At 42.0% G+C, this 22,868-nt stretch overlaps 1 protein-coding gene across 45 annotated transcripts in view; it reads left to right on the top strand.

Annotated features, from left to right (window-relative positions):
- Positions 1–22,868, top strand: part of SENP5 (SUMO specific peptidase 5) — a 202,503-nt gene that overhangs the window by 116,534 nt on the left and 63,101 nt on the right. For 5 of the 45 annotated variants that reach the window (XM_086844022.1, XM_086844041.1, XM_086844019.1 and 2 more), the window contains one exon: positions 20,398–20,877. The exons of the other annotated variants lie outside the window; for them this stretch is intronic. The gene's annotated coding sequence lies outside the window, so the exon portion shown is untranslated. The remainder of the gene's footprint in view (positions 1–20,397; positions 20,878–22,868) is intronic. 45 annotated transcript variants of the gene reach the window in all.

Genomic DNA, 22,868 nt, shown 5'->3' with positions numbered 1-22,868 from the left:
AGATAGTTTGAAGGCTTGCCAGTACAAAGAATAAACTCCCTCAGATTCCTAACTTACAAAGTAATGTTAGCAACACCAAATTTCCCGAGTAATTTTGAAGTCTAAAGGAACCTTAAGGACAGTCTAAGGAAATCAGTAGAAAGAAAAAAAGATCTGTTAATGCAGAAAATTGCTGCAAAATGAGGAAAAGAACAAGGTAATTTCTGCTGTTCTGATGAAGACTCACAGCTTGCAGTGCTCTTGGACACACTTAACCCGTGCTTTTCGGATATGGATGTTGTTATGCTCATTGGGAACTGCCATCTCAAGAAAGTATATAATGCTGCCTGTGGAAATGTCAGCATAAGCAGAATGAGGTGTTCACTTGGTTTTCTGAGCTGCCTGCACAGGGATATTCTGCTGAGGCTCTGTGTACTGCACTATCTCACAGCTCCTTTGCCAGGTGCTGTTCAAGATGAGAGTTTTGGCTCTAAAGCCATTTATGGGTGGAACACAGCATTGCTGGCTCAGGCTGAAAGCCTTGACAGAGGGTGTAAACTCAGCAAGCAGCACAACTGAGCACTCAGAGATTTACATTCTGAGTCCCATAGGATTTGGGAGTCTGGTGGAGCTGTTCATTTCAATCTTGAGGAGCATCTTTCAGTCAGACCTTTCTAACAAAGGAAGTGGAACGTCAGAGAAAGAATATATTGGATTTTTTAATATATTGAACTCACTTTTAAGAAAATAAATAAATTCATAAAAATTCATTCTATAAAATGTGTAGAAGAGCCTCTCTTTGTCCTCATTATTTTCTCTGTTGCAGAATGCAGTAAGTGAACTGATTTCAGTGGAGACTGTATCTCATGAGCTGAAATCAGCCCTGGTTCAGTAAAGAATAGAAGAATGTATGTAAGCACTTTTACATTAAGGCTTTGGATGTAGGCAGAGTTGTGACTAAAGTGAAACTCATTTTTGTTAAACACTTTTAGGCGTGAAAGAGGCAATTGCACAAAGTGCTCTCTGCTCTTCATGATGTCTCACACAGGAACTTTTCTCTCTGTGCACATGATGTACAGGCTTGGTATTTTTAGAATGACAAAAGGCTGTTCTTTCTTCATCAGATCATTCACTTTTCTGGATGCCTTAGACCAGAGTTTTCAGAAGGTATCCACTGGCTCTGGACCTCTGCACAGTTTGAGAGATTTATAATCACTCTGCTGCTCTGCCTCGTGCTTTAGAGAGACGTTCTTGAACATTCCCCCAGTCTGATCTCTGTTGGTGTTTTTGGGCCTCTCCAAAATTATAATTCTCAGAAACTAGACCCCTTAAGCTACTGGCAATATATTTAAATGTCTGAAGATCATATTCCAGACTTCTTTTGTAGCCTTGGGCAAGTTGCTTAACCTCTCTGTAAGCTTCAGTTTCCTCACCTGAAAAGGAGGGAGAATATGTAATCCTGCTGTGCCACTTAATTCAGGAATATGACCAGGAGGAGCTCCGGACTCCTGGGGGCAGAATGCAATTATGTTACCAAATATTATTAGTACTAGTATTAGTATTAAATAACAATACATATTTATTCTAAATATCCTCTTGTTCTACTTCACCATCTAAAGACCATCTAAAAGACCATTCACATTACAGAGAGACGTGCCCTGTGTAGCTTGGTTCAAGTCTGAGCTTCATGAAAATTTTGCCATTGGCTCATGTGGAGCCAGAATTTCATTTCATGGTCAATCTCAAACCTGTATAAATCAGTGCAAGGACAAGACTTCTGTATTGTGAAAGTGTGAGTGATCCTTCATTATTATAAATACTACAGAAATATATTTTTTAGGCATAAAGTACATTTAAAAGGAAAACAATCATAACTATGCATTTCAAATCAGTTAAATATTGCTGGCATTAAATATACTTTAGTCTTATGAATAATTTGGAAAGATTATTTCAGAGAAAGATTAATCAAGTTTCAAAAATATCCCAGAGTCAATGATACTCATTGCAACTGCTGTCTGAAAATCAGTATGTGCTTTCTGAAATCTGCATAGGACTGGTTTCTGCCCCAAAGAATTCAAAATATAAGGTGGGAAAGAGAAATCCCTGAAACAAAATAATAGCCTCTTGGTGTTTTTCGGATGCTGGAAATAAAATTGGTCAAAGCTGATGGCGTCTACTAATGTCTCTCCTATTCCTTACGATTTTGTTAAAAATGAAGACTGCAACACAAAACATATTGAGAGGAGCAAATCTGAGATGAGGAATCAGTTCCCCATTGACACATTTTTTGCCTGAGGAGTACATAGCCTCAATTTGAGTCAGACTTTTCAATTCTCCTTGTATAAGTGTAAAAGAGGTTATTTTAAATGCATGCATCATACTGAAAGGATGGTGGAATGGATCCTTTCTAGTTCAAGGTCTGCTGCTGAAAACATTTTCTGCTTTATTAGCTGTTTGCAGGCTGTGATGTCTCAGTGCTCAGTGAGAGTACTCTTGGGTGCCAAGATTTGCAGGGTTCAGGCCAGAACAGAATGTAAGATTAGGCTCTGAACTGGTACAAGTGGACTAACTGCAGGGGTGTAGACAGTAGCAAAATTACACTTGTTGCTGCCCACTTATCACCTCCTGATGTCACTTGGAGTTTTCTCTTTCAGTCTGTTGCTGCAGCATGTTGGTCTAATAAATCACTTGTTTTACACCATATGCACCATGTGCTCTTCTCTGCTGCTTTTAGCTCACTAACAGTTAATATCTGTGAGCCATATTCTCCAACAAAGAGAGCCACTCTGTCATGGAGAAACTCTTTATCAGTCTGGCAACTTGTGAACTCCTTAGCATTTGATCTGATACAGACAGCGCTCCTGATGAAATCAATAGCTGCATTGATTGAGTAACAACCTGAGGGACTGGGCCCTGGACTGGGCTAGCACAGCCAAGCGATGAATTCAGTGATTGAAATGTTTTCAGTTGAGTTAGGAGCTGTCCCCTAAGACAGGAGATTTTCTGCAGACTAGAGATTTTAGATGTCATCGTACAAACTCTGATATATGGACAACTCACCCTTAAATCAATCTTTTCATGGTATAAACATGGCTCTCAAAGTTCTCAGTGTGACTGAACTCCCAAGAAGGGCCTGAAGGTGCTGCCTTTTGTGCTTCTCCAGCTGTGTTCTCCATGAGGCAAAACACTGGCTCCTTTCAGTACAGAACATGCAGCTCACTGTCTCCACAGTTGGAGCCTCCTTGGAGTGTCTGGGAACAGCAGCACTTCAGAGCTACCCTGGGCTGTGCTGCCACAGCCATTCCAGCCTTTTGCTCTCCCCAACATGAGGAAAGTCAACTCTAATTGCTGCAGCTCTCCACATCTTTTCAATGCCTCTGTGACACTTTAACCTTCCAGTCTTTCAGGAGTAATCCTGAAAATGGGCACTGCCAACTGAGAAAAAACAATGTGTTAATCTCCACAGTCACCTAAGGGGCACACCAGACTTGGAGCGCTTCAGTAGCTGGGCTTCATGAGCTCTGTGCTTCGTGCCAGTGTGACCAACCTCTGGAGACCTCACAGATTCATTCCTCACCTTGGCTAACCAGCTTACCAGCAGCCTGACTGGGGTCAGTTACACTCACTAAGCTCCTGACCTTGGATAAAGCCTCACTGATCCCCTCAGCAGGACAACATCCTTTTGCAGTACTGATAAAAGACCTGGTTGTGTGCACCTTTGTGCAGTTTGTCATTGAGTTACCCTTGACTAACACAAACATTAGGAAAACACTGCAAAGATTTCTGAAACGTTTACTTGGAATATTATTTTGGTGGGGTATTTTGCTGTTTGGTTTTTTTAATTGATAGTAACTGATCAATACTTTTTCCAAGGCACAGTGAGGATCAAAGCCAGAAATGGGTCTGTATCTACTTATCAGTGCTCTTTTGTACTGGAAGACATCATAATTTGCTGCAAAATACCTGATATCTATAGGATAACTAAAGCTTTGTCTATGTGGGAAAAATACAGTGGATTAAACGAATGCATAAATTTAAGGTTGGGTGAAAATTCTTCTTTTGTTGTATGAGAGATTTGTCAGAGTTTAGCTTAAAATAAAACTCAGAGAGATAGCATATCTGGATATTCTACCATGAAAAACAATAAAACAATGAAAAAACCCACCTCAAAACCCCCCAAACCAAAGCCAAACAAAAACTAAACCTTAATTAATTAACTGTGTTTTCTCTGTTTAGTATGCCAAAATTTTGACCTAGTGTGTGGGCCACAGGAGGTGTTCCTAGGTAGGTGCTCAAAGAAGGTTTCTTTTCCTCTGTGGGACCTTTCTTACCAGGTGATTCAGGTGATACTGTGATAAGCCACGATCAGATATCTATCAATGAATCCAATTCTGCTAAAAAAAAGGGTTATTGTCTCCCAATCTTTCCTCCTCTCCCAGCTGTTTGTTGGTCTTCCTGCCAGATGTTATCACATGCTCAGATTGTTTGCAGAAATGTTCAGAAGAGGGTCCTTAAGGTGCTTCTGACAAAATCCTCTCAGTTAGCAAAGAGCTATTACTTAAACCATTTTAAGTAAACATGTCTTGTTTTGATTGATAGGATTGGGAATGCTTAAAAGATCATCCCTTAAGAGGCTGCGTCCTGCTTGCCTGCTGGTCTGGTGGCAGGGCAGTGGCAGGTAGCTCGAGGCAGTAACCACTCAGGAATTTTTGGCCACTGCATCTGCCCAACATCCCCGGGTAACCCCTCAGCTGGTGCTGCTGGTGGTCTGGGACTCCTGGGCTCTGTTCCTGGTTGAGTGCTGACCCAGTACAGAGTCTTAAGCACACCAACCATTTATGCTTCAGTTTCTGCATCAAGGCATAATCATCCTTACAGCAGGAGCACTGTGAGAGTTAATTGTAGAGTGATTTGATCCCCTTGGTGCTGAGTTACAGGTGACTGCTGCTACTTCTGCCTTTCATAAGAACTAACTTTTTTTTTTCTCTCTGATGTCTTCAGTAAATTAAAAGTCAAATTTATGTTCACAATGGGAAACTGTGCTCCACTTTGAAGAGTGTTGTTTATTCTGATGATTCACTATCAGGAATGTTGCTATGTAAAGTGGCCCAGCAAGGAAGCCTCCCTCTCAGCTCTCATCAGAACAAGCACACAATTCCCAGAAACAAAGCACCCAACTATTCAGCTATCCACAGGGAGGGCTAAAATCTCTCTCTGGGTGCCCCTCACATCCAGTTCAGCTTTGTAGTGCTGGGTAAGGTTAGTGTGAGTGCATTCTTGTGTGTATTCAACTAAAACTCACATCAGCTTCTCAGGGAGACCAACACTCAGTGGAGTGCACAGCAGCACACACGACATGTCAGTGAGAACAGCAGGAGGGAAGAGTCCTCTTCCAACACTAACACAAGTTAGGAACACCTTTTCTCCTCCCAGAGACAGGCACATAAAGCTGTGTGCTGTAATGCCATATGAATCTAAGGCTACAGCTCTGCAGTATGAAATATTTCTCAGCAATGCCAGCTTGAGGAATTCCAGTTGTCATTTCAGTGACAGCACGGTCCCTCAGGTGATCATCTCTCCTGGCAGCACACCCCAGTGCAGAGGTGATAATAAAGTCAGGGGTCATTTCACTGCTGAAGAAAACAGAACATGTCACTACACCTGAAAATACCTGCTAAGGTGGTGCATTGCTCCTCCTTACACCACTCCAGCTTTGGCTCTTGTTCCTCCTTACACCGCTCCAGCTTTGCATGTACATGGATATATATATATGTGTGTGTGTGTGTGTGTGTATGTATATAGTGCATAATATGGTCTGAGCATCTCTTCTAGTGGAATAGCTGGGGTAAAGAGTGTTGCTTACATGGCTGGAAGAATCTGAAATTGAGCCCTTAAAATGAATATTAACAACTATTCCTTGGTAATGGCAAAGGGTCAGCGTGCAAAGTGAGTGATTTTGTAAAACTGCTATTGCCCAGGAGTGAAGAAGCTATTTTCTAGCAAGTATCCTCCCAGAAAATTCTCTCTCTTCAAATTATTATAAGATGCTTTCAGCTCTCCCAAGATGATATGATGGATGGTGAGAAAAGCAAATGAAACATACTGAGTTTAAGCTGGTTTACTGAGTTTAAGCTGGTTTACTGCTTAACTGTATCTTCTACTGGGTTTACTGTTTTTTTTTTTTTATTTTAAGCTGCAAAAGGGTTATTACCATCTTAAAGCTGGAAGCTCCAGTCTCCAAATCCTTATAACATCATGCAGAAGTAAATGGGACAGTGAACTGACAGACACTGTCATAACTTACTCGCTGGAAGCTCACTAAAATCCTGCCTGTGAAGGCACAGAACCAAATCCCATCATCACCTGTGGCTAAGCCAGTGTGACCATGGCAGCTTTGGGTGGAGCTTTGCCCACATCACCACATACAGTTAAGGGCCAGCCCTTACCTTCTCTGTATTCCAAGGACATCTCTTCCTCTTGTGTCTGCCTGAGCAGTCCCAGTGTGACAGCGCCTGTCATGACTGAAATCTTTGAGAGAAAATATGGAAATAGTGCAGGAAAGTCGGGAGATTTGATTTACCAGAGAAGCTTGACACAGTTCATTCCCCCAAGGGTAGGTTGGAATTGCAGGAATATCTCTTGTCAGCCTCCTGCAAACAGGGACCATCCACCCTGGTCCTTGGAGGCCGTTTCTCCTTTCCTCCCTTCCTCCCTCCCTCCCTCGTCACCACCACGCCAGGGCTCCCTTGGAGCAGTGTTGCCAGACATCTGTTAGCTGCTGCTACCTCTGATCACTTCTCTGCTTACCACACACTGAGCCCCAGGAGCAGCTCACACTCTCCCTGGTGACATTCATTAACTGCTCTTTCTTCCTCTCTCCATGACCACTGCTACTTTTGGATGGGTTTGCAATGGTACCAGGGTTCCTCCTTCCCCAGCAGCTTGGAGCCAGGGGACAGGACTTGGGGCAGGGAGGGGAGTGTGAGAAGCCTTTCCCCCTCCTGCTCTGCTTCCAGGGTGTAGTCCAGGCTGCTCATCTGTTTTTCTGAGACATTTCTGCTTGCTCCCTATGAAGGCTCATTTTCTCTGGCTGATTTCAGAAGCCGTGGGAGATGCCGATGCAAAGCCAGTGTTGTAAAAGCACACTGAAACCTAGCTTAGACTTGGAGCCTGGCCTAACCAGATCAGCAGTAAAATTTTCAAAAGGAAAGAGGAAAAAAGTTATTTCCCATCACAGGAGCAGTGGGGTGTTTTCCATGGGAACAATGATGTTCTGGTTAAGTTCTAAGAACTTTTCTAATTATTAGGCCAAACCAATGAGAAAGCTGATGTCAGCAGGAAGAGCTGATGGGAGGAATTATAATTGTGTCTGGGGCCCTATGAAAGCATTATACCATGTCTTGCTCCAGACTTTGCATGAGTCATTTTCCTCCTGGTCAGGATTGTGTATTGAAGTGCAGACTGGCAGTTGTCTGGATCTTTCCTTGTGCCAAAACTGCTGTGAAGTTGGTTTTGTTTGTTGTTGTTTTTTTTCCAGTGCCACTGTGAGAAGTACCATCAATAGAATTTCTTTTCTATGGAGGCAGCATCAAGCAAGGCATCACACTGTGTGGGGCAGTAATTGCAACACTTGCTGCTGATTTATTGTCAGCAACTTCTCTTGTGGAGAGAGTGCTTCCTCAGTTCCATCCATAAAACTCCAGTGGTTTCAGGAGGAATTATGGCTGCTTGCCACTTCTGAGTATCTGCCTCTGAGCACATCAGTCTTTAACTGTGTGTATGTAGATTTTCTGTAGAAGCCTATTTGGAGCAGAGACCTACTTTTAGACACTGCAGTGCAGGACTCTTCCAAATTATACTGTTGTTTCTATCTGTAAAGCTGAGATAACAGTTTCGCCTCTCCCTTGATTAGAAGGCATTTTTAAAAGTAGATGCACCAAGTGATCTACCTCTTTCCTTCCCTTTCATCACATTCCAACTCCTCTTGGTGTCACTGGACAAGTACCTATTGTTTTCAGATAGAGATGGATTGAATTTCAGGATACTCTAAGGAGACAATCATCTATTTATTGTCATTTATTTGTCATTTATTTGTCTCTGTTGTCAACAGGTGAAATGGGTTAAAAGACAGTGTAAATCTAAATTTTGTAGGAAGCAGCAAAGTAAGCAGAGAAAATAGAAAATGAGAAAAGTCTGAAAATGATCCGATAGTTGTGCCAAACACTTCCTGCAGTCTTCAAATTAGAAAGAAAAAGCCATCAGCCACCTCATGCTCTGTGTATGTCATGTCCATGTGATGAGTTAAGCCACCACAGCAGCTTCAGTGCCATCACTCACAGATCTATGGGACCTGCTGGATCTTTGTGCAGTCTTTTCAAGGCATAATCTGTAAGGTTTCATTGTATGTCAGGACTACTTAAATGTTCATGCACTGAAAATATGCAAAGGCTTCTGTCACAGCAGCAAGGCTTGGCAGAGCTCTCCTTCCTCAAACCTCTCCTAGGCAGCTCTGGGAGAGGCTTAACTTTTTAGCCACTGTGGCTGTAAGTGCTGTCTGTGCAGGTCTGTGCTCAGCCCTGGTGTGAGGTCTCTGTTCACAGTGGAGCAGAGATTTTTCACAGACTCAGACACAGGGATACTCAGAACTTTTCAGTTTATGCATGCAAGGATATGTTCTTGCACAGAATGCACTTGCTTTGCACAGAATATTTAAGTACAATTGCTTTAGCAGCACAAAAAATAGAGGAATCTCAAAAAAAAAAAAAAAAAAAAAAAAAAGGAAAAAAAAGGCCACCAACAAAATATCTCTATTTCCAACCTCTGTTTCTTTATCACTATGGGTATTATTCAGATAATTGTAAGCTGATCAGTTTTTCTTTGCAATTCATCTTATGACTTTTGAAACCTGAAATCTGTTCCCAGCTCTGCCTTTTGGCTGGTACCTCATCTAAACCAGGATGGGCCTGCTGAAAAAACATTTCCTTCTTCTGTCTCATCTTCTACTCCAAACCTTGTGTGTTTTGCTCGAAGTATCTTTCTATATCCCAAAGACTGATAGATCTTGATTCATGTATTTGTTTTTGATGCATTTCTGTGCTGCAAAGAGCAGCCCTCTGAACAAGGGCTGGAAGAAGTGACTTTTCCTGCTTGATCTTATCTTCTCCCTCCAGATACGCTTCCTTCCATCAGTCTTCAATGTTTTCTGATGCAGATTTGTAAAACTGGAATTAAAATTCATCCTGCTGCAGTATGTGGTGGTTTCCCTCTCGACAGTTTTCCGAGTGAGAGCAGCAAGTGTGAAGGTGTTGAAAAGCAGCCTGCAGCGCTCCATGTCAGCTGTAGCTCTCGAGCAGGAAACGCTGCTGTACCAAGATCAAAAACTGCTATTAGCACGGTGTCCAGGGCAATGCCGCCTATTCTTCTCATTCTGTTAAAGAACATGCTATTTTCTTGCTTCATTGCTCCATCTGTAGCACACTGGCAGCGGTGATTGTTATTATTGTTATTAAGGGAGAGCCTATCATGCTTTTCAGTGGAAAATTGGATTCTTGACAAGATCGTTTTCCTTGAAGTTTAATCTTTGGTGGGAAATTTTTACTTTTTTTATTAAAAATCATTCAAAGAATATATTTTTTGCCTGGAACTTTTACAAAGTATTTCTTCAGTGCAATGTTGTTAATTTTTATGGGAGATGGGGACAGATGTGTTTATATTTTCTGTCTGTTTTTATGGCTTAGTGTTATAGCACTGACTCTTGTGGCTCCTCAGAAAACCGTTCAAGTGCCAAAGAATGAACAGAGGGCCAGTATCTATTTCACAGTTTTATCAGGACAAATCCATGCTAGCACCACTGAAAGAAAGGAAGTTTCCTTGTATATCTGTCAGTCTATCCACAGGGCTGTTTGACTGGTTGTGCACTGGGGGCAGAAGCTCCCTAGTGCAGACATGGCTTATATTGGCAGAGTAATAGTAATCTTTTGCCAATCTACTTCAAACTAGTTTCCCATACTGCACGAACTATGCCTGGAAGGAAATTTGTTTCTGCTGACACTGCTTTTGTCAGAAGAAGAAGAATATCCAGCTTCTCATCAAGACAGTCGTTTGACTGGACCCATGATGTGCAGGCAAGGACTCAGAGGCTGTACCTGGTCCTGACTGTCACCTGGCTCATCCTGCAAAGGACTTTCTGCTTTTGTTGCTTCCTTGGAGTAAAAACAAGTAACACCACTCCCCACCTCCTTGACTTGGGTCAAAACTGTAAAGGTGCAGAGAGATTTGGTAGTAAAGCAAGTCCCCCTGCTAGGCAGTGACTTTCACATGAAGGGCTGGGCTCATGGTGTGACCTGCCAGCAGAACAATGTTCTGTCTGCCTGGTGATAAAGCCACAAAGCCCTGGAGGCACTCCTGGCACCTCCTGAAGTGCAATCTAAGGTGCATGTCAGCACTGATTAAATGGAAGCTTTATAGAAGGCGGTTTGGACCTTGATTATTTTAGAAGCAGCAGCAGTCAGGGAACTGGATCACTTGAGCTGTCAGCTGGGTGATTTAGTGCAACTCCTAGAGGGAATAATGAAGGTTGTGATAAACTGCAGTGTAAGAAGCCGGTAAATAACTTTTATGGAAGAACTGTATTTGGAAACACTGAATAATGGCAACTAATGTCACAGATCTTATGGAAAGGTGCTTTCCAGAGTTATATATTTAAATGGTCATAGTGGGTCTAAACTGGTCTTTGGGAACTCAGTGGAAATCAATATAATTACTTCAGGGTTGATTTAAGAAAAGAAAACATCATCAATAATGTTACATATTTATTGATAACGTGAAACAATTAACTGCTTTGGAGAGGAGGAGTAAATCTGTTTATGTTAATGCTGATTTATTACTTTATTACTTCCATAACACAAACAAGACTTCCAAACCACAGCATCCATTTGTTTTTTTTTATCATGACCTATTTATCAGTTCTTTTTATCATGAAGCCCACACAAACGAGGAGAGGCATTTATTATGTTCTTTTTATTTCACAATGCATAATTCAAATCTGAAAAAACAGTTTTCTGGCATAAATACACTTTTATTTTTAATGCTTTAATGTGATTTAAATTTCTATAGGTTATTTTAAGAACTAGTATTTTGGTCTTCATTTTTATTGTTTTTAAATTCAAAAAACTCTCTAAATTAATGTCCAGTGGAAAATTATATTTCATGTTCTGGTTGTAGACAGAATTAAATCAATAAATTCTAACTAAAAATTATATATGAGATTCCCTTTATGCTTTCATGAGCCAAATTTCTTTTCTACTCCAGCAAAATTTGCAGAGTAAATATCTGAAGTCACTCTGGAATACTATTTGCTTTTGGATTGCTATCCCATGGGTGCTTGTATTGACTGTAAATAGAATTTGGCTTGATCACACCTGAAGCATCCATACATACATGGAGAGAACTTTCCAAAACTGTCTGCTCACATCATAAGGCTCTTTCCTGTGATTCTGTGCACTCTGGGAGAGCAGGGAGATGACATTTTACTGCACTGGGGCCTGTCCTGACTGGGTGCACAACTGTGACACGGTGATGGATGGTGTGCACCAGGTGTGCACTGAGCCATCGGACCCAGTCCTGTTCCAGCAGGCCCAAGTCAGCTCTGGCTGCAGAGGGTGGGCTCCTGCCTGCTGCAGGGCTGAGGAGGAGTAAGTGGCTGTGATCCCTGCTTGGTCTCTGACCACTCATTTTGTTCATCAGCTCTATAAATCCTCTGCAGCTCTTGTAATTTGAGTCCTCATTATTTACTATTATTTGCTGGTGCTGAACTTCCCACCAGTGGCAGGTCTTGTTCTGCCTGCACCACACACTGGTATCCTGCTCTGTGCAGCTCTCCAGGGCTCTGGTGTTTCCCATGATGACTCCAGAGATTCATGTGCTGCTGGGGCCTTGCATTTCCCATGAGCTCGTACCTCCCTTTGCAGTGTCTGTGGCACAGTGGGATGTGCCCCCATGATAGAGGTTGAAGACACTGGCAACTCCAAGAGCATCGTGACACAAGTACAATTTGGAATAGGTCAGACAGAAGCCTTTTAAACTATAATAGGTGCGAGAACACTTTGAAAGCATCTCCCCCTCTGCTTCCCTCTTCCTCCAAGTGGTTGCAGAGATCCAGCCTATATACTGGTTCAGAAAAAAACAAATCAGATGAAGAAAACAACCATTTAGGCAAACAAAGGCAGGGAGCCATCCCTGGGAGGGAGGGACTCCTTAAAAAGCTTCTTAACTGTACAATGCTAAGAATGAATCAAAGCAGATAATGAGACTTTATGGAGAGATGACTCTTGGTGGAGCCCATAGGAGTGGCACACTCAGTATTACCCTGCCTCAGAAGTGGGGAGCTGGGAACAATCACAGGCTGTTAAGCCAAAGGGAGCACCTTCTAGTTAGGATGAACTTCTTAGCCAGCCCTCTCAGATCTTAAAAATAATAATTTTACCACCACAGAGGTAATGTGAGGTGAGCATTGTCTCTTTTCAGTTGCAATGAATCTGCAATAAGTGTTGAAATGCCTTCACTGTTCTCCCTGCAAAGAAGAAATTTTAAGACCAGAATTATTAGAAGTGTCAGAAAACGTGAAGAGCAGCAGGGAGCTGCTATGGCTTGTAAAGTGACATAAGGAGAATCTGAAGGATGCCAGGAGGGTGGAAAAAGCAGTGTAATGCTTCTTTCTGGCTTTTGAATTGCTGGATGACAGCTGCAGTTTGGGAGCATGATGGTCAGTTTTGTGACCCCTCACTGCAGCTCTGTGGGTTTGACTTTCAAGTCATGGGCAGCTTCTGATGGACTAGAGTCAGTTAGGATGAACTACAGTCACTAATGATAAAACTGTTGCTTTCTGTACATACTATCACTGGCTAAAAACCTTGGTTAACTTTTGTTTAGGATCAATCAGGGATCCTTTTATGATTTTTGGTTTTCCTTTCACTATTTTCCCCTCTTAGAAATCCTAGTTTTTCAAAATTGAAATGATTCATGAACCAGAATCTTCTCTAACTCAGCCAAAGCATGGAACTGCTTTTCAGAATATGTACGACAATATCTTTTGACATTTTTTACCTGAAATATTCATTTTTTATTTCAATTGAAGTCACTTTCTACTTTGAAGTTTTAAGGTAATTGAGATCAGAAGATTTAAATGAAAAAAATTAAAATAGAAACAAAATGTTTAAAAATTACAACAAAACACTCTGAGTGACCTAACCTGAACATTTTGTTCAGCTTTCAGTTTGCAAAATTTTTCCTGATTTTGACTGCACCACAGGATTAAAGCATTGACAAACCAGGATTCTTTGACTGGTGCAGGGGTTCTTCCTTCCCTGTAACAACCACATAAAATTGTGACATAGTAAAGTCCTCCCTGAGCAACAGGACTTTTGGTGGCACCCACTGTGTATTCTGACATTTCCAACAATTTTGTGAAGTAGGAGGTTTTCCCTCCATTCTCTCTGTCCCTGCCTTTTGGAAGAAATACTACTGAAAACAATTTATTTGGATGAAATTAGCAAAAGGCTTTTCATAGGTGCATTAGTGGATTCAGGTAGCAGCATATGTAACATATATAATGTATATGACAATATGAGAGAATAAGAGCAGGTCAAAAAATTAGCAATTGCAGTCAGGTTAGTTGTTCCTTTCTAGAAACCAGCTGCTCCCAGTCCTCTCTGCCTTGCCTTTCCCTTATGCTGTGTTGAGCCACCCCCATCCCTGACCAGACAGGATTTTCTGAGATCCCATCTCAGCACCAAGTGAAGGCACTGTCCTTCATGGGCAGAGGCAGCAGGTTTTGCTCCTGCCTGGGTACAGCCCTGCAAAGTGTGAGTGCAATGCTCTAGTGCTGCTCAAACCAGCACGGGTGTACCCACCAGCCCCAGAAAATCTGTACACAGGTAAAGTAATGCAGTTATCCACTGCTCTGGGTTATGCTGTCATTCTGTATCAAGACAAATTAGTGTACTCGGAAGCAATCAGAAGTAATTACTCTTTAAGAAACAATAGGCATCACTCTGTGGCTTCTACCTGACAGCTAAAGGACTCTGCTTCCTGTGAAAAACCCATACAGCTTAATCTTCTTGTGTCAGATCATATTTCCTTGTCTTCTCTTGGTAAATGTTTACATTGCTGCAATAAAAGGGGCACTGCATGATCTGGGCTAACAGGGGACTGTGTGTTTAGAGATAGTAATGGGAGCCTGCATCTCTGCTATCACGAGATGAGTGCAGAGGTTTGCAGGTACAAAATAGCACCTCTGCAGGGGCTTGAGTGGTCCCATTCTCAGGAGTAAATCCTTGTTCCACAAAGTCAGCTCCTACTGTTAGATAAGCTGACTCTGTGGCACAACACTGATGGGGAATAAAATGATAGGAAGTAAGCACAGAGACCTGGCTGTTTTTTTGCTCTTCAGGGAAGATGCTCAATGACATTCCAAGTGATCCATTTTAGGAGCGTAGATACACACACTGAACCTTGCTTTTGCCACCCCTACTGCTGCATTCCAATCACCACTTGTCATTTTTAAGTGTTTCTTTAAAGACTAAACCCTTCTCAAAGGTTCCAGTGGCATATTTGAAATCTGATAGAAATCTAAAGTCAATGTGTGTACCAGTCAATGACTTCGATTTACATTCTCCAGGAGGAACTGCAGGATTCATCTCAGTGATGAAGTGAAAGAATGGCAGACTGAGATCCGAGTCAGCTCCATACCTGTAGGGATAAAGGAAGAATGACTTTTTCTTATGCAGTAAAAAAGAGCAATTCTAAATTTCAGATCCTGACAAAGGCTGTCATCATTCCTGCTGCCCTTAGACACTTACTTCAACTTTTTGCAACTTACTTTTGCAGTAGCTAGTGGGAAAAGAAAGCTAAGTAACACTAAAATGATTTTGTGGTTAACTCAGTTATGCACTGCATAGGAAATCTGGATTCAGCTCCTGGCTTTGTTTTGGATGTGCTGTATAATTGAATACAGTGTCTGTTCACCTCAGTTCTCCTTCCGTCAGATAAAACTGAGAATATTTCCATACCATCAGAAGGTGATTTTGAGGATATATTCACTGGTGAGAGATTAAAATAGACATAGGCCAGTAAATACCATTCCTTAACTGGGTTTTACTCCTTCTGTGAGAATTAACAGTCAGGCAAGACTTTTAGGGACAGTCTCTTTCTTAAGAACAAAATTTAGTTGACCTTCATTAGTCTTTTACAAGATACTACAACTCTCAGCAGACTTTCTCATGCTTGATTTCTTCATCAAGAGGGCGGTGTAGCACTGGAAGAGGTCACCAAAAGTAGTTGCAAAATTTCCATCTTTATATATTTTTAAGAGGCTGTGGGGCCAAGCCGTGGTTGACCTGATCTGGTGCTGGCAGCACTCCTGCTTTGAGTGGGAGGCTGGACTGCAGATCTCCAGAGGTCTCCTCTAACCAGCATTTCTGTGACTCTGTGAATCTAATTAGCTTCATCCTACATGGAAATATCAAAGTTATTTTAGGAAATATCTATCTTTGTGCAGTGGAAGCAAAGAAGATAAGTGGTTTTTATCCTTTATTACTAGAATTGAGTAAGTATTCTACCAAAGGCAAACCCTTGAATAGCCCTGATTTCTGGTTCTCTCAAAGCAAAACTAAAGACAGATATTAGATTAGATTAGATATGTTATCCATTTTTCAAATTATTTTTTCTATTATATCCATTGCTTATGCATCTTACATAATAATTTATTTGACAACACCATCCTGGTATCACTTCTAAATAATAATACTAAACCAAAATATTGTCAAGCATTAACTCTACAAACATATTGCAAACTGCAGCTTAAGTATGTCAGTGTCTTATGAGGATACTTGAGGCTGAAATATCTTCCCTACCTACAGACTTTTCAAACTAATACATATATGCTCTACAGAGTTAACAGCTGCTGCTATTCCACTAATGGGAAGTATTTTCTCTCTCTTATATTCCAAATAAATCATTATTCACATCTTTCTGTCTTATGTTCAAGGTCCAAATAGTCCCATCTCTGTAATAGAAACCAGTAGAACTTAATGAGCTCTCTCAAAACTCAGAGTGACTTGTGTGTACTCTCCTCTAGCTATTAATGCTAAAAGCACTCACATAAAGAAGAACTGTAGTGTAGTAACAACATCAGGTTCTCATTTTATATTTTTGTGTTTACTACTTATTACTATTTCATGTATATGAACCGATATAAAAAGAGTGTGCAGGCATACTTACAAGGATGCACAATGCAATGAATTCTGCATCATTCTGTTAATGGGCTTTTGAATCCTATTATTTTGGTGGAGGAGAACTGTTGCATTTGAGTGTCATTTGGTCCTCATGCATATATGAAAAGGTATGAATGACACGTGCCAGGAATTAGGCCGTCTCCTTTTCTGCTTGGGCAGGGAGCAGTGCAGCGTTTCAGCAGGAGATGTCTGTCTAAATCTGTGCTCTGCTCTGTATTTATGTTGGAAAAGGAAAGATCAAAGCATGTGCTTGGAGTTAAAAACAGAGACTGTGTAATTAGGGACCTCCTCTCTTTCCAAGACACATGTGCATGTACATGTACTTACATACATGAGATATTCCTGTCCTCATCACTGCCACATCCTGGGGCAGGAGACAGCTCTGAATCGAGCTGTTCCTTGCCATGGCCATCAGAGGTCAGGGCTGCCTTTGAAGGGAAGTGGCTTAACCTTATCTGTGACTAATATGCTGTCTGCAGCAAGGAGAGACCCAAGACCATGTGGGTGATAGCGGCCCTGTTGAGTGAGAACAAGGCCCTGCCCAGCCTGGTGTCCTGTCTCAGACTGCAGGGCTGGAAGTGTAAGGAAAGAGCAAAAACAGTACTGGACAGGACTCCTTTTTTTGATGTCTTTCCAGATTTTGGCGTTCAATGTAGAGGCACTTCCTGAGCTCCAGGCTGTATCTGAATTGCAGTATGTAGTGGCTGTTAGATTCCCATGAATTTATCTATTTCTTGAATGCACTTATTCCTTTGGACTCTGCATCGGTGAACATCCAATTCGACTACCAACTGTGTAAAAAGTGTTTCCTTTTTATTATAAAAAGAGCAATTACTCCATTTGCTTTCTCCATCCCACTCCATGCTAAATACCTGAATCACATCCAAGTTCAGCTATTGTTTGTCGAGCAAACGAGTCCTTGTGTATGAAGTCTCCTCTACTAGAGAAGCCATTTGGTTTGTTGCTTCTCCTCACTCTAATGTACCTTTTTGAGATTGCACAAACAGAATTGCAGGCAATGCTCAAGACATGGGCACACTGGGGAATGACAAAATTGCAGAATAATGTTTTCCATTTTGTTGCCTCTTCCTTTCCCATTTGTCCTTAGCAGTATGTGAGTTATCAAGTTGCTCTGTTGTTAGAAGGGTCTACAGGGAGAGCCTCGCAGACTCCTTCTGGAGGAAGGATGTGGATAACAGGACATGATTTATCTGTTTAATTTATGTTGGACTGTTTGATTTTGCAAAATTAACTTCCTCCCTGAAGAAAGATGTCAGATGAAATTTTCAGTTGAAAGGTGCAAGGGGAGAGTGAGAGATTAGTGTTCAGAGCAGTGCAAAGTTGTGTGCTTTGATCCTTCTGCACACTTACTGCTCTTCTCCACTGTGTGTCTTGCCTATAGGACACAGTCTGGGGGCAGACTGGGGGACTTATCCAAAAACTGCTAACCAGATTGTTTCCCTTGGATCAGACCCTATCGAAACAGTTATGTCCTTGGCTTTTCACATGCAAAAGAAGCACTTTATTAAAAGAAACAAGATACTTCCCAGAGTCTGACAGCTTGCATTTTAACTATCACCCCTAACAAGGGACCTTAAAACTGACCCCAAGACTTAATTTAACCATTACAATTCCATTAGTCTAATTTGTCATGAAACGTCTTTAACTAATTACCTGCATTTGTAAGTTAGTCCACATGTCATGAGATAAGAAGTCAAGCATAGTCATAGGTCATTGCTCTGGGCTGCCATCACATAACACAGACCTTAGATGAAAGGGAATTCAGAGTTGATAGGAGGAATCCAAATGACAGCTACTCAGCCAGTACAAGGCAGACGTGGCTCTAATGTAAAAATTGGACCATTGTCTTAGAAGTGGTGTTTTGGAAAAGATGGGGCATGCCCTCATTAGCAGAATAAGGTCTAGGAAGACTGAGCATTCCTTGTAAGCATTTGTCTTGAAGGTGGTAATTTGATAAATACAGGTCCCCACTAAAACTATTTGCTAAATTTGGCAGACAACAGTATTAAATATTTATGACTGAATTTAGAGCTGTCCCTTTTCAAAGAGACCTGATTATATCCTGAATGGCACTTTAAAAAGCTCATTTGGGAACTTTTGTTGGTTTCCTCAAACAACAAATGTTGAAACAGAGGAAAAGACCAATTAGGAGTCTGATTAAAGGTTGCTCAAGCCTTTCACTGAATAGTTTGGATTTGGCTCCCTATTACTTGTTGGAAATCTGCCCATGAATTTATAGTGGGAGCTACAACATGCTGTGTGCCACAAACACCTCTCTCTTAGATTTAGGCAACTGTAAACTTCCCCTCATTTCTCTTGTTCCAGTGCCTGTGACATTCCCCCTGAGACCAGACAAGGAGAAGGATATGGTACGTGATTAATGCAGGATGAAGCATTCAAAAAATTTTCTCATTCTTGTTCCTGTTTCCTTCCTCACTGAGCGGAGGTGCAGAGGGAGGCTGCTGAGTGGTTCCCCCATCAATAGAGTGTCACCATCACACTTTTGGCTGCTGGTGCTGGGTGTGAGGGGTAATTAAATCCCTGCCTCCACCCCAGCTCCCCATCCCCTTGCTGTTCCTTACAGACAGCAAACACCATTGAATCCTTCACTTCCATCACTCATTGGATCAATACAAAGGGCCGGCAACGACACAGTTATACTGGTCAGGCCAGCCCTACCTTTGTACTCCCTAAGTACAGGCTCTGTCCAAGCCATAAATCACAGCTACTCTAAATTATAGAGGCTGCCAGCACATCAGAGGCCTGGAGTGGGAGCTCCCTGTGATCACAGCAGGGAGGGGAGGATAAGGAAGGCCCTGACCAAGCTGTCTATTCTGTACTCGGGGGCTTTATTCAGACAGCAAGGAAGAGTGCCTGGGACCCTCTGTGCTCCTCTTGCCTGCCGCAGTGGCTCAGCAGTGTTCTGGGGTTACCTGCTGTCCTCAGGAAAAATCGCAATCCTCCTTCTAAAGGCCATAAGGCATTCACTGGGATTAGGAAGAAACTCCCTTTGCTGGCATATTACTGCAGACCTTATACCTGCACATACTCTTTTTTGCATCCCTGTGGGGAGAGAGGACTGACTCATTGATTTGCATCTTCCTCTTACCATCAGCCAGCACTGAGAGAGCTGAGTCCTCTGTGAGGGGGAGGAAGGGCAGCGCCCCGCTGTCCCCAGCTCCTGCCACACAGCCCTGTGCGGTCACACTGCTCAGTGGTGTGCACACCGTGGCACTTCTTTCTTTCCATGTGGAAGTTCACCTGTTATTTTCTACCAATATTCCTCCAAATCTTTCAAGATAAATGAATCTTCAGATCTCCAAATCTTTAGCCTGTCTGAAAACAGCATAAAATATCTACCAGTCTGCAATGAAAAATCACAGACAATCCATCCTTTCGATCTCCTGCTTTTATCCTAAGCTGATAAGGGAGGCCCTCCTGTGCTTGTCAGCTTTGCATTCTTGGTGTGTGCAGCATAGCTGAGGATTGCAGATTAAAGGTGAAGAGTTGAACAGGGAAAAAATGCAGGAGCGAAGCAGCTGTTTAATGAGATAGAGGGGCTTTCCTCTTGAAAACTGCTTATCCATATCCGGTCTCTTGGTAATTGCAGAGTATTTTCTTTATGGGGAATGCTAGCACTGTTTTCCTTTTTTAATATATTTTACCCACTTGCATGATCATCTTTTCACTTTGGTAGGTGAAACCATTCTTTATGAAATTGTGAATGTCAACAGCATTTTTTAAAGCTGCTTATTTCTGTCCTGTGCATCTTTTGTCTTATAGTTACAACAAAGTTCAAGTGTGCTCAGGAGTTAAAGCTCAATCTCTAACTAAGTGTGAGCCCTTGTGGTTCCAGGTTTGGAAACTCCTTTCCACCCAAGTCTCTCTCAATCTGTAACAGAACATCTAAAATTACTAATCCAGATATTGTTGAACTGACTTTCAGTGGTAGGATGTGCTGTGCTGATAGAACCAAACATGTGAAAGACAAGGCTCTGGCAGCTGTTTTAGCCTGCTCACATCACTGTCCATCTTTCTGCTAGAAATATTTTAATTTTTGAAAATTAAAATATTTCTCCTCCCTGTGCCCTGCTCTGTTTTTCAGGTAGACCCTTCACCTCCTGGTGTCCCTAAGGATGTCAGCTGAGACAGCTTCATCACTGGTCCTGGTTCCTTCATCCGTGCTGTAATTTTCTGGGATTCACCTCCATAAAGAGATCTAAGGATCCATCATTACAAAATCTGCATAAGCTTACAGGGGCCAGAGCAGCTAATAAAGATCACTGGGAAATGACTAATGCATATGCGCTGCCACTGTACCTACCACTGTCTTTGCTGGTCTCTGGAGAGGTGCTGGGAGAGCACAACAGCCACTGGTGGAGAAAAACAAGAGAAGAGAAAGGATTCATCTGCCAGGAAGAGATGCAGTCATGACTCTGGCTTGGTGTGATAAACAGCATGTGCTGTTCAGAGATCTGGCTGTGCACAGGCCATATTCCCTTGGTCTCTCTCCAACTTGGAGATCCTTCTGCTGTGGTTGATGTGAACAAATCTCATGCTTTGTATCACCTCCTTTGCAAATGAGGTTAGGAAATGGGAACATTTCAGGGTTGGAAAGAATGATCTGGGATTTTTCAGATACCTGAAGTTCCCAATCTTTTTTGTATAGATATCAATGTTTATATATGTAGAAGTGGTAACAAGGAAGTTGGAGAAATGGTGGGATTTTGAGTTTGGACTGGGGAGGTTGCTGTGAGGTGGGTGCTTCTGAAATGGCAGAGACTTGGGATCACAGTCTGGAGAAGATGGATGCCTTGGCTTGAAGTGCATTGCCACAGTCTGGAGCAGGAAATCATACTGGGTTTGTGATGTGGAACAGAAGAGAAAATCTGCCTCACAAGGGATTGAAGGAATTTATTTTAGGGACTTGAAGGATTGAAGTAACTCATTTCACATGACTTTTCCTCCTCTATCCCATGCTCATGACTGCATGCAACAGTCATTTTTGCTGATGGAAATGCAGTCGCTGTATTTTCTGTCCCACTGTCATCTCCTTGTCTCTTTCCTTGTCCATACAGTATCGTATACCCTATGGCATCATATAATTAAAATAGATGATTATGCAGATGTAAGTGGATCCCTAAGGAAACTTAGCACATGGACATAACACCATAGGCAACTTTTAACTGATTATGCAGCTATAAAGAAGTTTCTTCTTTTTAAAATTAAAAACACCTTAACTTTTTTTTCCTTCTTTTTAAATGCTAACAGCTTAACATTTTCCTCCCCAGATAAGCTATGAAATGGAAGAGAGAGAGCAGAATACCTTATGGAAGTGAAGGCTGTAGGTTTATGGGTTTAGAAATCTCTGAAAAGCACAAAAATATTTCCTCCCATTTGGAACACCCCTCCCCCTGCACACAGAGTGCAGCCCCTGTATGCATTTGGTTTCCAGATCTGTGATTCCCACCCTCCATTTTATAAGCTGTGAATATTTTCCCTTTCAAAGCACAGATTTTACCCCCTCCCATGCCCCCAGGGAAGCCTTTGTCCTGTGAGTGCCCTAGGTTTTTAAAGAATGTGGAAACTCCTTGGTTTATTCTGTTTTTGTGCTGCTACCTCCAGTTCCTGATTCCTGTTCCTCTGTGGCCTCTGCTAACGCAGTCTGTCCCGAATGGGGCTTTTCTCTGCAGTTCCAGTGAGATGTGGCTGTGTTCACAGGGACTGCAGCCTTCTAGCCAGCATTCTTTTCTTGTTATTTAGTAGAGAAGAGGTATCACTTTTCCCCACTCTCCATCATCAGCCTGATTTTATTACAATCACATAATGCCAACACTGTTCATGTTTCCTCACCCCAAGACTTGGTGGATCCATTTAAACACCATGTTAATCCCTCTCTAGTCTCAGTAGCACCTTTATGATGGTATTGCCTTTCCAAACTACAGTTGGTCTTGCAAGCCTTCACACCAGCTAATCCAACCTCATTTGGCTCCTTTCCCAAAGGTGTACAGTTCTAAGGGGAACACTCAGCAAGGAGATTTTCACTCAGTATCAGTGGATCCAGAATTTCTTTTCTTACCTACAGGGCTGCTCACTCCTCTCCATTACTAGCAGCAATGAGGGATAGATACTGCTTACAGAATATAATTATTTTAAAAGGAAATGAGACAGAAAATAAGGAATCTAAAAGATGTCTGCATTTTGTACCTGTAGGTACAAGTCAGGTAGAGGTGCCCTAATATTTGTGCTGCTGAACAAGGAATAGCCTGTTATATAATAAGCAGCACATACTCTTCTCTAGGAGCAATCTTGCAGTGAAGCAGGAGAAACCACCTCCCTGGGTGAAGGGACCAAGGATTAGCTCGTGCTTGAAGCAGAGACTGTATAGACAGCATATCCAACAATATTCCTCAGAGCAGCTTGAAGAACTCTGGCAGATCACAGCAGAACTCTTCTACTTTATTATGTGCTGAAAAGTAACTGGTTTTTACACATTAGACACTAATCAAGGTCACCCTTCCATTGCTGAATAATCTGCATTCACTGTGCTGTTGGCAGGAAGGGTTGCTCTGCTCC

This window comes from Cyanistes caeruleus, chromosome 10 (genome assembly GCF_971803275.1).
Source record: "Cyanistes caeruleus chromosome 10, bCyaCae1.hap1.1, whole genome shotgun sequence".
Classification (NCBI taxonomy): domain Eukaryota; kingdom Metazoa; phylum Chordata; class Aves; order Passeriformes; family Paridae; genus Cyanistes; species Cyanistes caeruleus.
Note: the sequence above shows the minus strand (reverse complement) of the source record. Positions and strands in the feature narration are given on the sequence as shown.